The sequence below is a fragment of the Hyperolius riggenbachi genome, chromosome 2 (assembly GCF_040937935.1).
Source record: "Hyperolius riggenbachi isolate aHypRig1 chromosome 2, aHypRig1.pri, whole genome shotgun sequence".
Classification (NCBI taxonomy): Eukaryota; Metazoa; Chordata; class Amphibia; order Anura; family Hyperoliidae; genus Hyperolius; species Hyperolius riggenbachi.
This window is the reverse complement of record NC_090647.1, coordinates 110,327,532-110,335,091: the sequence shown is the minus strand read 5'-3', so window position 1 is coordinate 110,335,091 and position 7,560 is coordinate 110,327,532.

Genomic DNA, 7,560 nt, shown 5'->3' with positions numbered 1-7,560 from the left:
AACACTATTGATGAAGCACTAATGTTGGATTACTACAGCTGTGCTTTATCTGCTTTGTTTACTGTTAATTAGGCTGTGTTCACACTGATACCACGTGACCTCACTGCCCATATGAATTGTAGGGGCCTGTTTACACCTCTGTGCTGCAACCAAGTGATTACCGCTTGTGTGTATCGGCCCCTAACCCTTTAATATGAGCAGTTCATAGGCAGTGAAATGCCTTACAACTGCTCGCTGCTGCCTGGTAACTGCTTGCTGAGCACCCAGTTCAACTGCTTTTGGAAAAGATGCCTTAAAGTTAACCTGAACTGAGTAAAATTATTTAAAGGGAACCTGAACTGAGTAAAAGTTTTAAAATGAACAAATGATGTAGCTGCATAAGCATATTACACACTTACCTCGCCATCAGTTCCTCTCAGAAGCTCACCATTTTCTTCTTACAGTGAGCCCTTCCAGTTCTGACAAAATTGTGTGAGAACTGAAATATATCAGCTGCTGTCAGTTACAACTGAATGTGTAACGTAATTTGCATGTTTCCCTTTGGCTCAAGTGGGCGATATAACAGGTCTTTAACAGTGTGCTGACCTGGAAGCTGTTATGGGGTAATGGTAATTTTCATAATGTAGGACAGAGAATTTCATCAATCACAGTGGACAAACAGGACGCAGGAGAGAAGAAAATGATTGAGTAGACTACACAGGAGGCAAGTGTAACCTGTGTATGTTTATATTTACTTTTTTATTTTTAGTACAGGTTCTCTTTAAGATAAACACATGATGTACCTGCAAATTAATATTACATACTTACCTCGCCGTCAGGTAAAACTGATGAAAAGTAATGTCCATGTTTCCCTATGGCTCAAGTGGGCGATATTACAGGTTTAACAGTGTGCTGACCAGAAAGCTGTTTTGGGGTAATGGTCATTTTCAAAATGGAGGACGGAGAATTACATTGATCACAGTGGACAAACAGGATGCAGGAGAGGAGAAAGATTGAGTAGACTACACAGGAGGTAAGTATGATGTGTGCATGTTTATTTTGACTTTTTAATTTTCAGTTCAGGTTTACTTTAATGCTGAGGGAGGTGACCTGAGCGAGGTGCAGCACAGGTAGTCCCAGGAATATCGGTCCTGTGTGGGTTCCAGGACTGTGGTTTTCTTCACGTTTATTACTTTAATGCTGTCCTACAATGGTCCTAATGTGATGAAAACCCAGCCCCTGACCTGAGAGTAAAGGGGCCCATACACTGGTCGATTCTATCAAATTCCCCATTCGATCGGTTTGTGGCCGATTTCGATCGATTTGATCTGACAGGATGAAAGATCTAAGTCTATCTGCTGCTGGTAGCAGATCGATGGCCCATAGTATGGTCCAATAATGCATTTAGATTGATTTCCAAAAGATTTTATTCTGAAATCTGTTCTTAGTGTGTGACACACATCAGATAAATTCCTGTCAGATTCAACTTGATAGGCATCTGACAAATCTATCTGATGGTCGAATCTGCTGCAAATCTATAAGTGTATGGCCACGTTTACTGAATGGTTCCCAAGTCTCAGCTTATAACACTTGCTCTGATGGAGCAGAACTGGCTGTGCAGACTTCTCCAGCATCACTACAGAGTACAGAGCACTTGGGAGGGGGTGGATGGTCTGAGATCCAGGTGCTGTACACAAGACCCTGATTAGGTTCCTAAATTAGTATTTTTTTATGAGAGACTTGTGTAGGCATCTATAGTAAGATTTTGTTTTTTTGTTTTTTTTTGTTAAGCTGTATTGAATTGCAGATGCTGCATGCACCATAATCACACAGCCACTGCTTCACCATCTCTCAGCAACCCTCATTATAATTGGATATAACTCAGGTGAGGGTGGAAATCCTAATTGGTAGCAATTTTAATAGTAAGGCTGGATTTACTCAGTAGTAAGTTGCATACGCACACTTTAGAATGTGTATGAACTGTAATGGAGACTGGACATTTATACAAAGCCTGCATGCAGCGAGTTAGAATAATGTGATGTTACAACGCAGTACTGTGCATAGGCCCATAGAATTGTATAGGAAGGGAGTTTACAAGCAGAATTATTCTGCAGTGTATGTAAAAGGACCCTTAATGTGTTTGGCATCACTTATGAGGTTCCCCAGAGTGTTCCTTAACCATGATTTGTAAATTAACTGATTTTATAGTGAAATTCCTTGGGGTGCTTACACACATCCAATTTTGTTTGGCCAATTTTACCACCTCCATGTAGTATGAGAGCTTACCTACACAATCTGTTCATAGTATTCAGTCTGTTGACCCCTCCTACATTGAAGTGGGAAAATTAACCAATCAAAATTGAATGTGTGTGCCAGGCTTTAGACACAAACTGGTAGTATTGTCTCGCACTCACAACCGGATCAAACCCATAGTCTTTAAGGGGAGTGCGACAGCTGAAAAGAGGGACGCCCTCTATGCAGTATTTAACAAGGAAAAAAGCTGGCACGTCCAAAGGTAATCTTTATTGGTTCCGTGTAAAAAAAAAATATGGCCAACATTTTGGAGCCACATAGGACCCCTTTATCAAGGCAATATTTGCTCGGAGGCAAAGATCTGCTGCTGCTAATCCCAGACAAGACACATCGCTGTCAGCGAGTGTTAGAGGAGCCAGACTCCCACTTCCTTTGCTGGAACTTTTGCACAGCAGCCGACAGATCTTTGCCTCCGAGCAAATATTGCCTTGATAAAGGGGTCCTACGTGGCTCCAAAATGTTGGCCATATTTTTTACATGGAACCAATAAAGATTAACTTTGGACGTGCCAGCTTTTTTCCTTTTTGTTTAGTCACAAACTGGTTGAAACTGGTTTGAAAGTGATGTGGGCTGGTCTTCACTAGAAGAACAGATGTCTCAATGTATTATGAAGCACACTCAGACCATGGGTCAGGAAACTTTTTGCCTGAGAGAGCCATAAACGCCACATTTTAAAATGCCGACTAACCGCTTATACAATTAACTAGCTGACTTGGGGGTTGATTCACTTTACGAGATCTTCACACTTTGGCCCAATAGGCTGCCTGTCAAGTGACAGGCACCCTATTGGGCCAATCAAAGTGCAGGGATCTCATCCTACAAAGTCACTGGACCTGACAGGGTCCAGAGTGGGACAATTGGAGCGGCTGTTCCTTTTGGGGGTAGCGTGAGTAAGTTCGTAGTGTATGCTACAGCAGTAGCGTGCCTACTTTGACAATTTTACTTGCGCTGCTACACTAAGCTGCGCTGCTTGAGCAGTGTAGCTTAGTGAATTAACCCCTACTGATTTGTCTGTGAGCCAGATGCAGCCATCAAGAGCCACATCTGGCTCCTGAGCCATAGGTTCCCTACCCCTGCTCTAGACAATTTATTGGTGAAATCAAATAAATAGGGATCTGAGCAACACAGCAGCTGTGTATATAAAGACTCATCTACACGGTGCAATTTTCCATCAGATCAACCGGTAATCTGATAAGAAATTGCATCATGTGTGGACATCCCATTGGACTGGTTGGAAATTATCTAATAGAGCCATAAATCTGATGGAAAATTGTACCATGTAGATGAGGTTTTAGGGCCGTTTTCCACAAGCAGTTGATAAGCAGCGAAAAGCCTTTCACTCTCACAACTGCTTGCTCAACACAGTTCAACTTTCTGTGGAAATGGACCCCAAGTGTGATTTCAGCAGCCTTGCCAACTACCCAGGCTTGTCCAGCATATACTGTATAAGCACAGTAAAGAATTGAGATGGTCCATGCTATGAGAAGCTTGCATGCAAAGTGTATAGAGCTTGGAAGGCCTATCCAAACAAAAGCAGGAAATTAATGTGATTGGCTCAGTTCTACGCTGCATCCAAACCAGAATTAGCTCCTCATTAACCATTTTCAGTTGAGAAACAAGTCTACAAAGGGTTTTTTTCCCCCTTTTCCTAATTTCAAATTGATGCAAGTGCTATGCAAATTGTGCAGTTTAGCATTAGACTAGTTAACCTCATCCAAATGCATAGCATTATTTATATAGTACCAACATCTTATGCAGCGCTGTACAGAGTATATATTGTCTCGTCACTAAACATCCCTCAGACGGGCTCATAATCTAATCCCTACCATAGTCGTATGTCTATATCATGTAGTGTATGTATGGTAGTCTCAGGCCAATTTTTAGGGGCAAGCCAATTAACTGTTTTTGGGATGTGGGAGGAAACAGGAGTATCTGGTGGAAACCCCACACAGGCATGGGGAGAACATACAAACTCCTTGCAGATGTTGACTTGGCTGGGCACCCAGTGCTGCAAGGTGAGAGCGCTAACCACTACGCCACCGTGCTGCATTTGATTGGTCTATTTACTTACAAGCTTAAATATTTGCATAAAATTTGTATCACCTTCAAACATTTGCATCTCTCATGTCTGGGATGTTGGAAAAGCTGCTTGTCATGTCTACCAGCAGAGGGCGCACTTCCACAATGGATGAATAACATCCCACATTTGGAAGATTACATTCTCTAGGCATCTTCCAGCAGTGCAGAACTCCAAATTTACACAGCCCCCAAGTGACTAGTTACATTTATTGCAGCTAGATGTTCCTTTCACTAAATCCCCATTGCTGGAAATGCCTTCCCAGCAGACATGAGCATAATTTGACTTTCAATTAGTTTTTCAAACTACAGAATCTGCAATTTCTGGGGGCTGAACTGAAAACTTTTCACATGGCTATGCAGATTTGGAAGTTAATAATTAAGTAAATATGTGTTGGGGGAAAAAAAAACATTGTAGTGGCATGTAGATAATTGCCATTGCTGATAACAGTGGCGTGCAGATTCCTTTAATCCCTAGTGACAAGCAAATTCTCCCCTTGGGGTCAGGCAGTCGTCATGTCTTCCTCCACCATCACACCAAGGTCAAGCAGATTTCACACTCTAGTGTAGACAGATGTGTAACCTTACCTATGCTGTACATGAGGTTACTGTTGGCTCATCTCTCTGCCCACATGGCCTGTGTAGCTCCCGGGCCATGAGCAGTCAATAAGAATGCTGGTTGGCGAGGCATTGGATCAGCTGCTAGAGCAAGGGTGTCAAACTAAAATACATAGTGGGCTGAAATTGTACACTGAGACCTTGCTTTGGGCCAACCTCAATGTCTACTGACCACCTTCCTGCCTTATAAAATTCTCTAGTGGCTAGTGGTCCTTCCTCCCCTATACAGTTCCCTGGTAGCTAGACTTCCAACCACCCTTCACAGTTCCCTAGTGTTTAGTGCTTTCCCCATATGGCTTCACCTCCAATATAGCTTCCCTGGTAGTCTAGAGTGGGCCAAACATAATGCAAAGTGGGGAAACCACTTGAGGGCCAAATTTGATAGCTTTGACTGGCAAATTTGGCCCACGGGCTGGAGTGTGACGTGTGTGCTAGAGAAAGGGTTGTTGGCTGCTACTTACAAGTGAAGTATGGGAGGGCAGCCCCAAGACAGAGGTGGTGTTTAAAAAAAAGGGTGTCTGTAAATGTGGGTGCCTGGTGAAGCTGCTAGTAGATTACCAATATTATATTTTTGGCACTGGCTAATACCCACATTAGAATATCAATACTTTTACTGATAGGTTATGATAGACTAACAACCGTCTCATACTAACTCTCCCTCTACCTACTCATAACACTAACCTGTCCTCCACTGACATCTTCACCACTGGCAAATCTCATCTATAGCCTGCACCTCTGGCACCCTAATTAGAACACTGAGTGCTGCTATTGACATTGGGGTCTATGCAGTGCCCAAATTAGTTGCTTTTCAGACAGAGGGGAGCTGGTGCTGAGACACAACCAGCAAAGTCAAGTCCTGGTGGCCATACTATAATCCCCAAAACTTGTCTCATTTAAAATTTTTTAAAGTACACTTGAGATAAATAGTGCAGCATTTTTACTTCCCTAGGACTAGGCATGATCTGATGCTAGGTACACACACCATACAATTTTCTGTTAGATTCTTCTGTTAGATTTACCTACAACATGGAAAAAAGCTATCTGGCAGGTAAATCTAAGAGAAAATCTAACAGAAAATTGTATGGTGTGTACCTAGCATTAAATTCTGGTGATCCGGATTGTTACTATCTGGATTTCACCCAGTAATGCTGTGCGGGTCAAGCTTACCTATCTGACATCTTTGCTCGTCCCTCGGCGCCTCCCACAATGCGTTGTCATGTGATTAAACACTTCCTCCTTCAATCCGGAAGGAGGAAGTGTTTATAATCACGTGACAGCGCATTGAACGCATTGTGGGAGGTGCCGAGGGACGAGCAAAGGCGTCAGATAGGTAAGCTTGATCCTCGCCCAGCATTACTGGGTGAAATCCGGATTGTAACTATCCGGATCACCCAAATCCGAATTTAAGCCCATGCCTGCCTAGGCCTTCCTCCAGGCCCATGCAGGCCAAGGGCTCTCTCGCTTCTCCATTGTCAGCCACTGCAGCTTCTCCAGTCGCGGTAGTACAGCAGGGGTGAGGGGGAGGGCTGACAAACAGTAACTGGCGAAATGGAAGGAAGCCCCAGGTAAGCATAAATGCTGCACTACTATTCATAGCAGGTGCACGTTAAAGTAAATGGAATCGAAATTTAAATTAAAAAAAGTCAGATACTCACCTGAGGAGAGGGAGGCTCTAGGAGTACATTTGAAAATGGCGCCGGTAGACTTGGGGGCAGGATCTAGCTGTTATACGGCTGATCCTGCTTCTGCACAAGTCTGAGCCGGTTTAATTACTATTCCCCCTCCAGGCCGCCATGGATAGTGGGGGAATGAAGTAATTTGGCTTCCAGCGATTGCTGGAGGCTGAATTATTGTGTTTTTTAAGGAACCTCGGCTCCGTCTTCTGACGGACCCGACCATACTCGCTGAGCGCTGCAGTAGGAGTGATTCCTATTGTAGTCTATGGAGGCGCCGGCTGCGCCCAAATCTAGCAGCGCTGAAAAGCACTGCTTCGGGCTCTAGGTCCCATAGAGCATTATATGAGAAAGTGGTATGGGCGCTCTTCAAATCCTGCAAACCCAGTATTTAATTGTCACAGAAAGCTGTTAGGTGAATCGCTATACAAATTGGGGGTAACTATTCCCCTAAACCTTTAAATGAAACATAATGTCTGTACAGTGCTCACACCCCACAGTCACACACAGAGTTCTCTTCCACAAAGTTCCACTGTTTACATTTTACAACTATCTCCAATCTCTGGTAGAAATAAGTACTCTCACCAGCATTCAAAGGCTGATTTGTCACAGATCAGCTAAACTCGTTTCAGATGGATTTCACTTCTGTTCTTTTCCTTTTAGCACTGCGAACTTGCTTCCACTTGTTCCTCAGAAAAAATATAATGCAACATAGCGTAAAACTGCAATCCACTTTAAATCCTTCCATTTTACACACATGCAAAAGTAAGTGCACCCCTGCAAAAGTGAGTGCATCCCACTCTGTGCCCGTGCTATAGCCTCCACCGGTCACAATAGAAAAAAATTCACGCTCCACAGATCAGTATGCTGACCTATCACGGACCAGCAAATATCGCATGGA